Genomic DNA, 10,316 nt, shown 5'->3' on the forward strand with positions numbered 1-10,316 from the left:
ATTAAAGCCTCAAAGTAATTAAGCAGGGGAAGAAATAAATAGTAAAGTATGCGTGACCGTTACAGAACATATACTGCTCTTTGTAAACATAATATCGAAGGTTAAAAGCAGAAATACATTAATAATTTTAAAAGTATCACCTAAGTGTTTTTTTTGTTTATGATGTGCCAATTCATCCAGTGACTTCTCCCGCCTTGAGCGAGGCGAGGCAGTCAGTCTCTTACTGATTAAAAATTAAAAACCACACCATACTTAATCCTGCTTTTTGAACAGGAGCCCCGGTAACTGACTAGGCAGTCCGCAGCTCCGGATCATCACCAAAGTGTAGCAACTCATTTAATATTTTTCGTTTCAAAACACCTATTTCACGATGTAGAATTTCACACTTAGATACGAAACTACAATATGTAAATCACACAAAGAATTATTGCGGGCATCAAACCAGCGACACGTTACATAACAGCCGCCCAAATATTTCACCAACAACCATGCAATAAATCAAGATATTTAAAAATACTTTATTCCACCCAAAAACCTTGAAACCACAAAACCAACAGAGCAGTAATCAAGCTAATAGTTACAAAAATAACTAAAAAAAAGGTTAATCCATGGTTAATGTGTATTTGTAGTGAATCAGGTCCGATTTTGTCGATGGGCTGGCGATAACATATGAATAGCTTGACCTTGGACCACACACGCGATCTGCACCTTTGACCCCTACCACTGGTCCTATCGACCTTACAGCCATATTCAACACAAATTAGTCATGAAATTAAATTCAAACTTATAGAAGCTATTCTAAAATATAACTAAATAAGTGTGGGAGAGCCATGCTTCGGCACGAATGGGCCGGCTCAACCGGAGTGAAACCACGGCCTCACAAAAAACTGACGTGAAACAACGCTCGCGTTGTGTTTTGTTGTATAAGTGAGGTTACCGGAGGCCCAATTATCCCCTTTCCCAATCCTCCCAATCCGCGATTCCCCAACAACCCTTAAATTCCTAATTGGCAGCAATTGCTTACCATCAGGTGATCCCTCTGGTCGTTTACCGGTATCGGTTATTAATTCATTGTTATAAATAAATAAGGCAAAACACACATTCAAGGCAAGGAAGATATAAATTCGTCTCCTACGACCATCACCTCATCCCTTAAGGTCTTATAACATCATGAATCAAGCCGGAACCACCACAGAGTATGTAATCACATGTAACAAGGTAAGGTACAATTTAGTACTGCCAATAACTTTCAGTTAAAATATATTCACTCTCATTACATGGGGGCACACCACAAATATGTGGATTAATTGTTTCTACAGAGGGAGTGGGGTAAATGAAGATGCTATAAAATTGTCTGAATGTAATACCTTGGGACGTAATCAAAATGTTTAGTACATACATGTACAAGTACATAAGAAAATGCACATACAGTCTGCACGGGTATTCGATATGTAAGGAAGAAAATAAAGAGTAACTCAATACAAAAACTATGGTATACTAAATTATACAATGTGATAGGGTTGGGACTTCTAACCCGTTAAGGCTGAGTACTACATCTAATTTTATCGACAAAATAAATAATATGGGGGGTTGATCCCCTAATTGAAAATATTAAAAAATAGTGACTTTTTCGGTAAAAATAATTCACAAATGGTTTTTTTCTCACCAAAACATTATCAAACATATGAAAAAAGTAATGAATTAGTTAGCCAAGGTTAAGCTACCGTTTGTCGTTTTTATTTTGTTTCTACGACGCATACAACCTTTGATATCAATAAAAGTAAAAAATATATTAAAATTGCCATAATTTTTAGGGGAGGGATTCGACCCCTTCGACCCCCGACTTTTTTCCATAAAATTAGATGTAGTACTCAGCCTTAACGGGTTAGAAGTCTCAACCCTATCACATTGTATATTTCTATTGAATCTAAATTTTATTTTTCAGTAGCCTATCAAAGCTGACTGTCTCTTTACTGAATCAATCTTCATTTTCGTATCTGCATACCAAATGACTGCCCTGGAGTTGCGACTACCTAGCCGGTACCAGAGATCCAGCTCGAAGAGCAGGAAAAGGAACGGGGTGGTTCTTAGTCACTATCATTCTGACACCTCGCGTCCTCTCGCCAAAAAAAAACATATAACTATGCAGACTATTCCTAGTTTTAAATTGCTCAAAGACTTACATAGTGCAGTTTTGAGAAAACAATGTTATATATTGATCCACGCATACTGACATACATTGTCAGTTTCATGACTTTACATTGGATATTAAACATAATATTCCATAAAACTTTATTACTGCAAGAGCTCCTTGAATACTAGAAGCCCGGACATGAGACAGCAACTGAACTTTAATCACCAGTACTCTGGTCAACGATCTATCAAACAAGAATTCCTAATGCAACCAGCTCAGCTTTATTTCTTTTATTCAGCAGAATTCGGAGACGATTTCAATCATCCATTAAATCCGTTCAGCCAGCGAATCTTTTTGTCTGAAAAAAGCCTTTAGCGACTTGAATTTACCAACAATTCAGCTGGTTGGTGCATAAATAAACGTATTTTCGGACTTTATCGCGTCTGGAAAGTAATTTAAGAGGATTTGCGACTTAAAAGCCATCCGTTTCATTAAATTATTCACGGGCGTAAATCTTCAAGGTAAAACACACGAGGACAATTCTAAAGATTTCGATTTAGAAGTGTCGTTAGTCCGTGATTCCTTGCAGACTTCGTTCTAATCCTGTTTTGAACAATCAGCGCTTCAGTTTTCAAGTTGTTTATTTATTGTGATATAAATAAGACTAAGTTTTAAGCTGAGCTAGGATAATGCTTAAGTTTGTATTTTAAGTTCAATAGGGATGATGACGGGGTACGAAAATTTCAAATCTAATTAGTCCGTCAGTTAGGCAATGAAAAAATATTAGACACGCATTTTTTATTGTATAAGAAAAAAATACTTAGATAAAAACAAATTAAAGTTTACGAGTCAAATCCGTAATTTTTACGTATAAAAAGTACCTAGAAAAGACGATACTTGAGATTAATATATGAGAAGTATTTGTTTCCATAAAAAAATTAAAATTCCGGGGAAAAAATGTGTCTAATATATAAAAAATCTACAAGACGGACATCGAAATAAATATGAGTCAACTACCCTTTTCCAAGTTCATTAAAGTACAAATTCTTTCTTATGCGTTCTTTATACGAAACGTGATATATGATATCAGAATTTTGATCTTGTCACAGACAAAATTTCAGAAGTCGAAAAAAAAATCACGAAATATTTGAAAAGTGAGAACCAAGTGAGAATTCATAGTACCTACTAAGGTTAGTTAGGGTAGGTAGGGTTGTCCATTAGCGGTATTAAACTTGAACCTTGGCCTTCACAACAATAGGTGCAGAGCTACAAAGATGACGGTATGTCACCAGCCTGCGTTTGATGACGTCACAAGGGCGATGACGCATTCTTGAAGAAAGTTCGTGCATGTGGTATTGAACGCTGTCGTGTTATTTATAGTGTGTGTTCTTTGAAATGCACGATAATTATCTGGTTTTATGCTTGTGATTATTATGGTAGGAATGGTGAAGAAAATGTAGTTCTATTTAATGAAGCGATCAAAACAATGTAACCAAGAATTGTATTGTGAATCTGATTGAAAAAGAGTAACCTATGGAGTTTCTACGAAGCAATCGAAACAATGTAACCAAGAATTGTATTGTGAATCTGATTGAAAAATAGTAACCTATGGAGTTTCTTGCTCGTTCTTCTCCATAGGAATCTACACTTTGGAACGAGCAAATAGCTTCACTAGAGGATTGATCGACAGACAGACAGTTTTAATATTATTAAGTATATTTGCTTTGACATTCAAAAGTGCCTTCCTGGTATATTTGAAATAAATAATTTTGACTTTGACTTAGACTTTACTTTATACGTAATAACAATTAGAAAAAAAATCTTAGAAGAAACACTTCAATTAATGGGAGTGAGAAGTTCATTACGTCAATCGTTCTCAACTGTCGAAGAAGGCAGTCAATAAATGTATATGAAAAAAAAACGACTAAGAAACGTCTTAATCAAGAAATTCAGACGAAGCGTTTAATCTCCGTCAATCAATTCTAGACCCTTTTATTGAGATTATACGATCCTTAATTGCTAAAACTAAGGACTTTTTATAACAAGTTGTTCTTTTACGATGTTGAAATTGTCAAGATGGAAACAGTAAAAAGTGCGACCTTTTTACGATATTGGCAGCCCGCAAGAGTTTGGGAATTCACGACCAGTGTCGGCTACAATTTACAATTCTAGATCTTACTTTATTGCTGAATGTTCTAGAATGTTTTAGCTGTATACTCAAAGTAAATCTTCGATGTAACAATGACTACTGTTTAATGTTTAGGAGTTGAATTGTTATTTGATCTGACTTGACTAACTCAACGAAGGGTTTATCAAGAGCAAATACTCGTTATACACTTGAACCTAAATTGAGCTATCTACCTTAAACACATGATAGAAATAAGCCCCAAAGAGATAGGTAAGGGATTTTAATTATAATAATTAATAAAAATAGACCTCTTACCCCCTTCCCAATCTTCCCTTAAATTCCCAACTCCCAAAAAGTCGGCAACGCACTTGTAACGCCTCTGGTGTCCATGGGCGATGGCGATTGCTTACCATCAGGTGATCCGTCTACTTGTTTACCGGTTTATACCATAAAAAATGTGTACTTTGATTATTCTACCATAATTCTATCATCCTAGCTGTACCCTTGACAATACAGAATGTTATTTTTTCTAAAGAATGCTATTCGACTTGAACACAAACGCTGAATGCATATAGGTTAATTATAACAAGGAAACAAGACAAATGTATGCCCAGTTATAAGCCCTTTTTGAGGCAGAAAATCATGCAATGACTTCTCCCGCCTTGGGCGAGGCGAAAGGGAGACCATCTGCGCAAATGCAACGCACCGTACGCACGGATCTGGTTCTGGTCGGGTGGCGAGCTGCTTTTGCTCGCCATCCACAGACCCGCATTTACGGCAATTAACAGCCTTAGCTAATGGAAAAGGGAACAATTCAGTTACCACCCAAATAAATCCGAAGGTCACTTCTCCAATAAATCCTCATTACAACACAAGTAATATCTTACAGAATGATTAACTACCGCCGAAATATCTCAACGACAAACTTTAACTAGATTACGACTCCTAACAAAGCTAATTGAACGAAAACAAGAATGATTAATATTGTTATCGTGACGATTTACAAATAACAGGAAGATGGATTCCGTTAATCTTTGTTTCGTAGCTTTTCTTACGGTGTTTTTCTTAGTATAAAATTTCCCAAAGGAGTAGGAAGTAATGTAATTTTGTAAATCAAATAAAAATAAATATTCAAAAAAGACTGGAATAACCTAAAATAAATGCGAAAGAGGGCTAACTATTTACGATGATTTTTCATCCACAATTTGTAATGCAGGTATTTCATATCACGTATACCATATAACTACATAGATTATCTTCATAGATAATAGGCATTAAAGTAATTTGTGATTTGCAACGAAACAAGTTTAAATTTTGTGGCTATTTTTGCATAATTTACCACAACAGGCTCTAAACAACAAGTTTCCAAATGTTTGTGAGACATACTTAATTAGATATTAATATTATGTTTTTCGACTTGCACACAGTTTTAAGCCATATTCATAAGGAGTATTACGCGACACACGACATAAATATACTCAGTGTAGAAAAATAGCACCTACCTAAAATTAAGCTACTCAACATTATCTTACGTATTCATTTTCCATCTAGCTTTAGCACAATTGTAACCGACAGTACCTATGTTCGGAGATTGAATTGGTACTAAAACAACATACGGTTCTATCAACGTGCACAGACAATCTAAGCACATAATTAACTACCTACAGCTGTTATATACTACGTACTATGTATACATATGTACTGACGATGATTGTGTTTGATCTGAATGCCATTACTGCGAGTCAATACATTTGCTATTGTTTCATGGTATCAGATGTTGATAAGGATTGCTGAGACGCATAATCTTGCGAAGACTGTGAAAGGCAAGAATAATGGCATTTCAAATCACGTCCAATTTTGCGGTTGAAACTCGTTATAATCTACATATAACATAAAAATAAGTGGAGTTTTCCTTCCTGACGCTATAACTCCAGAACTCAGAAAATTCGAGAGAAAAGCAGGAAAACAGGGAAAATCATTGGTGGCGAAACGAAGTTCGCCGGGTTTGCTAGTTTCTTTATATAAATGCTAACCAGACATTAAATAAAATACGTACCTAACAACCAAAACCAATCAAGGCCACTGAACAACCAACATAAAATAAAACAGGCAACAGACAGAATCCCACATTTCGCCGACAATTTCAATAAAAATTCAAGGCTCGGCTACCGCAATGCAATCAAAGTAGCCACTCGGCTATCGCATTGTGTACCGACGGCCCAATGGCGCGGCCCAAAAGAATGGCCTTCCTCTCAACGATCCCTAAGCTGGTTTATCACGGTTTCACGAAACACGTCGCGAATCGGGGAACTTATTTCAGAAAATCGACTTCGTTTGTTAAACGTCCTCTTGCAGCACGTAGAACATCTGTCTTGGCTAAAAATTAGATCAAAGAATAAAAGAGAGGAATTCTTAGAACGCTTCACTTCGGTGTTTTTGAAAGGAATAGCGGGGTTCTGGGGCTATAGATATCTTTGGACTGTTTGGTACGCTGTGTATTCGTTCTTATATCTGTAGTGTATTAATTAAATATCGTCCTATTGTTAGAAAAAAGTAAAAACTTGAATGTCATAATTTAATAATGATTATGTTATCGGCTTACTCACGTAACTGTTTGATGAGGAACTCTACTAGTTTTAAGCCATGCTAGAGACTCATATTCATGAGCAGCATTCCGCGACACACGACACACTAATTGTCGCGTTGCCACTCAAAAATATTTAAAAAAGTGAGGCATAAATAAATGAATATGAAACAAACAAAGAAAATCTCATGAAAATTGGTTAACAATAAAATCAAACGTTTAAACCTAACGCCTGTAGGCTTAGTTTAAAGTCCAGCCATAGTCGTTTTCCCGTCACTAGACCAGACCTGGCGAGGCAAATTGCTTACTTAATTGGAAAAGCTTAAAACCCTTTGATTAAACAACTGATCCGTTCCATTAATCCGGCCATAGTTTTTAAAATGAATGCGGTTACCTGTTTTATCTACCGGAAAAATGCTTTAGTTTCGCCCGTGGAAAAATATGCATTTCGATGCGGTGTAAAAATGTTCGAACATTTGTCACGAGGCAACCGACTCGATCGTTCTAGAAGCTTTGTGGAACTTTGTGCTTGGTTTATCGTTTTATTTTGAATGTCAGTATGTTCTATGACTTTTGTGGTCTGATATGGTGGATAAACTGTGTGCGTTTGGACACTGTTTCTGTTTAGCCAAAGATTTTTTGGTTAACACCCCCTTTCCACCCTTCTTATTGTGAGTCTCATACTCATGATAGGGATGAACCTTTAACCATACTAGGCACAATTTCCGAGAAACCATGCTTGGCAGTAATACTTACGATCTTTAGATCATCGAAGAAGCCATAATTTAATAGATTTAAAGCTTTTGCTCTACACAAACTAAAGAAGCACGAAATACAAGAATGAATGTAGTAAAGTTAATAATTATAAAAAACTATAGTAATGTAAAAAACTAAATTGTACAACTATCGTCTGAATAAAAGCTTTTTTTTATTATTTTTATTCACTTTACCTCTGTCTAACATAGTTCACAACCAATCATGGTCGTATAAGTACTCTACATAGTGTAATCTTGTCAAACACAAACTCTCGAAAGTTACAAGTAGTGTTTAACAACTAAGTTCTAAATTAATTGACTACCAGTGGTCTAGCTACAATTAACAAAGTAAGTTTTAATTAAACCGTACTATTGGCGAAGAAAGTCAAAGCAAGAGAAACGGGCAAAAATCTTAACTCATCAAAAGTGTCTAGAAGTTGTAAGCGGCCTTTTTGGAATAAAGTGAAAGTGTACCTATTTTTGGTAATTGGTCTTTGATTGAACTAAAGAGAGTAGAAGATGACTTAAACTGGACTAGGTCTTTTAATTCAATCTCAACAAAACTGTGTTAATTTCAATACCAGGGAGTAATTCTGATAGGGGAAAGTGGGGGAAACACGAACACCTAAGGGAAAATATAAATAAAACAGCGGAATCAAATCACAGAGTTTCTTTAATTATTAAATTATAAACTTTACTTATCTAGCTAACATATTACTAATCAACATTATTATTTTTTTAAATAAAATATAACAAAATGACCGAAAAACAAAACCCTTAGTGTTCGGTTTTACCCAACTGATGTCGGGTAAAGCCGAACACCAAGTGGGGTAATCACGTACTAACATTACTAAGGTAAATTGTAGTTTTTGGAACACAAGTATTTGCTGCTCTGCCAATGCTGAGTTTCTTGGTTTGAACATCGACTATAGCCTTTTTGAGATCCTCTAAACTGTATTTAGTTTCAGTTTTTCTTTTATAATTACGGGGCATCTGAAACAATTTATTTGATGTTTAGCATTATCAAAATCACTCGACAACATAATTTAGTGCCACAAAAAAATCAACATAGACTGGAAAACACTATACCCTATTTGCCAGTGGCTAGTTGGAAAAAAAATATGAACAGGGAACTAACAAAAAAAGGAGAGAGGAGTAATGCCGAACGTTCGAGATTACCCGACATGAAGCGTTCGCCTTTACCCCACCGGGTCGAAAAAAATAAAATGGAAAAAATATTTTAAGTTATAAAACTTTTACCAAATGCGTCACTGTCATTTGAATGGTTTAGTATGTAAGTTTCCCACTATGTAAAGGTTAAATAACTATTCTCAATAGAAATAAAGCTACACCAAGTTAAATTTATCAAAAAATTACATCGAAAACATCTAAAATATTAAAATTGACATACCTTGAAAAGTACGTGCGTCCACGTCTCCCGTGTCGTTGACTGGCGCTGGTGGTGGCTTGATCTCTGAGTTACCGGCGAGTGATATACGGCTATATCTTTCTAACATATTAAAACTATAGGGTTCGGGTTTACCCCGCGTTCGCATTTACCCCACTTTCCCCTACACTATAATTTGTCATCATTTTACAAGTCAAGAAATACATTTTGCTGCTTCTTTTAAAACCTAAAAAACTAAATTAAATAAATAAAATATTAAAAAGAAAACTAACGGGACAGCATTCAATTTTCTTCACCGCCTCTTTTTTTTAGTTTGATAACATCCCTAAAACCTTCTCCTAAGTCTGAAAAATACATACTATGCCCGCATCAATAAAAATCGATTCAACCAAACGCGAGACAATCACCCATAAACATACATACAAGTCAAATTGAGAAACTTCCCTTTTTGAACTCGAAATTTTGAAATTGAAATTAGTGATTGACTGTTGAGCTCCTTGCGTAAAAGACAATTAACATGATTTTCACCTATTAAGTATAAAATAATATCTTATCAAACCGTTCTGTATACGAACCGTATAAGACGTAACCGTAATTAACGTAATTTTCACCTATTAAAAACTGCCTATCTATACTATACTAATATTATAAAGCTGAAGAGTTTGTTTGTTTGTTTGTTTGTTTGTTTGAACGCGCTAATCTCCGGAACTACTGGTCCGATTTGAATAATTCTTTTTGTGTTGGATAGTCCATTTATCGGGGAAGGCTATAGGCTTTAAAACATCAAGCTATGACCAATAGGAGTTAAGCAGAGCGGGTGAAACCGCGCGGAAGTAGCTAGTTAAGTATAAAATAAGAAAACAAGAGCTGTCTTTCTCAGTTCATTGCCCGCCGGCACAGCTCAACGTCATCAGATTATGTCCTCACTTGACCCGCTTCTCACGCTTCATAAAATCTCCCGACAATCTATTTGACAAAGGAAAACCTTCTTATGTGATTGGAGTGATAATTTTTAAGTTAAGAGCCCTGTTTTATTCAAAGAGACCATGAATACTTAAGAAAACAATGAGTGCTTGAGAATCGAATTATTGTTTTTTTCATAAAAACATTACGCGCACTAGGACTTTCTCCTGTCTCCAACTTACAAGTTTACGTACACATAACAACCATAACTCAAACAATAATATGTGGATCACACAAAGAGTTGTTTCGTGCCGGAATCGAACCCGCTACTCGTTACACGGCAGCCGGTTGCTCATCGCGCCAACCGTGCTGTCTTATAGTCCGGGCATTTTACCACATATTTT

The 10,316-nt window shown here is 35.7% G+C and overlaps 1 long non-coding RNA gene across 1 annotated transcript; it reads right to left on the reverse strand.

Annotated features, from left to right (window-relative positions):
- Positions 1–8,256: 8,256 nt before the first annotated feature.
- LOC126912576 (uncharacterized) lies at positions 8,257–9,174 on the reverse strand. The gene is made up of 2 exons (XR_007707280.1): positions 9,013–9,174; positions 8,257–8,594 (listed from the first exon to the last, which is right to left on the reverse strand). It is a non-coding gene; the product is annotated as an uncharacterized LOC126912576 (long non-coding RNA).
- Between the last annotated feature and the right edge of the window lie 1,142 nt (positions 9,175–10,316).

The sequence above is a fragment of the Spodoptera frugiperda genome, chromosome 27 (genome assembly GCF_023101765.2).
Source record: "Spodoptera frugiperda isolate SF20-4 chromosome 27, AGI-APGP_CSIRO_Sfru_2.0, whole genome shotgun sequence".
In the NCBI taxonomy this organism is placed as follows: domain Eukaryota; kingdom Metazoa; phylum Arthropoda; class Insecta; order Lepidoptera; family Noctuidae; genus Spodoptera; species Spodoptera frugiperda.